Below are 3,531 nucleotides of genomic sequence, written 5' to 3'. Positions count from 1 at the left end.
ATAAGGTACTGCCACCTTTGAAAAGCCTCATTATCCAGTCAAGACCCGTTTGCCATTAGTGTGACACCTGTGTGTAAAATGATAAAACTGTAGCAATTAGCTATAATTTTAGTCCATGCACATTATATCTGCTTCCAACTTGAGTTAGTTCAAAGTACATGTCATGTTTGAGACCAGTCTGGCAAAAACAGCAGAAGCTTAAAAACACAGAAGTTCTTTTCCTTATTTATTTATTTGCTTGCTACTGTGTCTGCATCACATTTGTAAAAAGGCCTGCACAGCATCCTCCTCTACTGGAAATGTATTAAGGCTGAATTATACACTTCATCTTTACCAGTAGAGATAGAATATCATAGGAATCAGGGAAACTGTCATCTGTACCACCTAGTCAGTTTAAATACAGAGAACCCATTAAACAAAGTATTTAAGCAACAAAATATCTTGCTTATTATTAATGATATCCTGAACATGAGGAAGCCTATCACCCCAGTTCTCAGCAGCCTGTGGTTATGCTGCATAATTACATAATAACCAGCAACACAGTCAATGCCTGCCCAATAAACATTTTCATTTTATTCCATCATAGAAGAGTACACTGCTGCTAAATGGATATTAAAAACAACTATCATGACTCAATACCATCATTAATCTAAAACAGACTCTAAAACAACAAAAAAGAAAGGTTTTTTTTTTTAAATAAGACAAGTATGCTTACCAGCATTTGAGATTTCAAATTTATATTTTCCAGAAACACTACGGGTAAATACTTAAAATGCCTTAGTTACCTCAAAATCATGACTCATCTGAAATTAATGGAACTACATGAGTAACCATGTAGAGACAGCACACTCTCAAGCGCCAAGTTAGGATATCAAATTTCCCAGTCCATCAATTAAAGCCACTTACACATTCCAATCAGTATATCTAGAATCTCAAGTATATTCTACACTGAAGGAAGAAGTTTGGCCAGACTCAAACCTTCACCGCTGATCCTGTCTTCCTCTGATATTTAGCTCCATTCAATCACTGCCCACAACTGTCAGCAATTCAGTTTCCCATTTTTGGTTTCAGATTCCTTCTGTCATGTATGATGTACAGAAACTTAAGAGGAGGCCGACTTTATCTTGAAATGGTTGGCAGCGTTACAAAAGATCATCCTATTGTGAAATCAGGGGAAAACCAGACATCACTACACTCCCATATCTGCTTTAAATAAACCTGATTCTGTCTTCTAGACCTAAAATAATACTGCATACTGTGAAGTATTTGAAGGATTAATTAATCCTAAATGTGTTGAAATATTCATATTGAAGATATTACATAAAGCCATCTAACTGTTCATTGCTGCAAATGTCAAAAAAACCCCCACATTTCACAGGACAACAAAACAGTAAGAAAAGCCCACACAAGATAAATCCAGGAATTTCAAAACACTCATTCACCTAACCTCACCAAATGAAACAAAAAATTCCTACATTTTTTGGGAAAGCTAGAAGCGTAAAAAATTTATTTAGATCCAAAGAGACCTCCACTTTTGAAACCAAAAACTCTCTTTTTCCTGTTGCAAAGAAATTGGCGTTGTCGAATTTAGCTATCAGGTTCGTCCTTATTTTCAGAAAACCAGGAAGAAAATGAAATGCCAATTAAAAGAGTATAAGTACTGAACTATAACCATTTTTCATAACAAAGATTACAGCTGGACATACAATTAGAATGGTCAAACAGCACATTTTAGCAATTAATTGTCATACTACTGCATTTTGAGTCCCAAATCAAATCAAATTGCTTTTGGCAAGGTGAAACAGGGACTAAATAGGACATAGTCTGCTTGTCTCCCAGGTCATTCCTGTACCAATAAATACCTCTTTTAAGGCTTCAAAAAAAGTTTCGTTTCAAGTCCTCAGTGAGGAATATCCTTAAGGGAAGCATCAAGTATCCTGTTATGAAAAAATGTTCTGTCATATTTGTACATATTTTCCAGTTATTCTGAAGTGCTACACAGACCAGACTTGAGTGTACTAACATTTGATTAAGAGACAGCAGTAGGAAATGTTTGCTGCATGAATCCAAGAACTGGATCTTCTATACTACTGCAGATGTCCCTTGTCTTTTATGCCAATAGAGCCATTATGGTGATTTTTCCCCTCTCCTTCACCACAAATGCCAGCACAATGAACATTTGGAAATTTTTGATGTGAAAAACACAAACAGAAGAGTGCTAACCTAACCAGCTGTGCTATGCTGTGAGGAAAAAAACCAGCCAGGCAGATCACCCTGCATAATTATGAAAGAATGATACCATGTACATCATGGTAACATGAAAAATATCTGTAATGAATTTAATACTATGTAAGAGAAAAAAAAAAAGGGATTTCCGTACTGAATATGCTGTACCATGCTGGAAGCCTTTGCTCTCTGCATTTTAGAATGACACCATTGGTTTGTCTTTTGCTGTAAGCTTAATTACAGTGTCACTTTAATGCTGCCAGTAATAAGGAACTATTAGTACTGCTCTTAAAGAGGGGAAAAAACTTTATTGCAGAGTTAGAAATGCTCTTAAAATAATAAAGGGCAGTCAGCAGCCACATTTGCTCTGCCAAGAGCTTTTAAGATGTAACCCAGAGGACTGAAGCTTCATTATGAAAACATTTTTCCTGTTGCCACTTGAAAAAATTTTGCCAAATTTAATGACTAAAATGTAGGTAATAAAACTGCAACATTAATTGCATGCTTAAGAATGGAGAGACAAAGTAGTTCTACTTTCACTGAAGAGATGACTTTTAGGACTGGCACTACTTTGGACCCTAAAAGTACAAGGATCAATGCCACTGAAGAAGACAGAGATTTTTATAACCTCACGACTGTGGATACAAGGGTTCATCAGAGAATTCAAATTTCAAAGAGCAACATACTAATACCAGGATATGTGTTTCTTTATAGAATATATATAGTGTTTAAAAGAAACAACATTCCACAAGATAGGCTCTGAAGATTCCTTAATAAGAAGTGCTCAGTTTTTTTGTCATTTCTATCCATTAGCACTGCCTAAAGCAGCTGGAAACGGTGCTGTGCTTCTAAACCATGCAGACAGAAAGTGGTAGTCAACATGGGAGCTGTGGCAAGCCAGCTTTTAAAAAAGGTTATATTTAGACAATACTTCAGGTTACATCAGTCTGCCTTCTTCTTCTTGGATTGAGTGGTCAAAAATGCTAGAGGCTTGTTTATTTTCCATAATTCAAGGATCTACACAGTGTATAAGACATTATTCTCCAAGTTTTCCAACACCCTCACACTCAAAATCACCGATGTGAAGTAGAATGGAAAGGGTCAGAAGTCACCAGTACAAAGATGGCAACTAGAAGAGCAATTCCATTAGACAGAGGAACACTTACACTAAGGCAGCCAAGAAGACATTCCAATCTGGATCTGGCATTGCAATAAGACACAAATACTTTCATTTTCAATTTAGAAACTTTCAGTCAAATTAAATTTTTTAAAAAGTGACTGGAAGTTCTTGGCATTATTATTAAA

Source organism: Onychostruthus taczanowskii, unplaced genomic scaffold (assembly GCF_017590055.1).
Source record: "Onychostruthus taczanowskii isolate IOZ18803 unplaced genomic scaffold, ASM1759005v1 scaffold50, whole genome shotgun sequence".
Lineage (NCBI taxonomy): Eukaryota > Metazoa > Chordata > Aves > Passeriformes > Passeridae > Onychostruthus > Onychostruthus taczanowskii.
Note: the sequence above shows the minus strand (reverse complement) of the source record.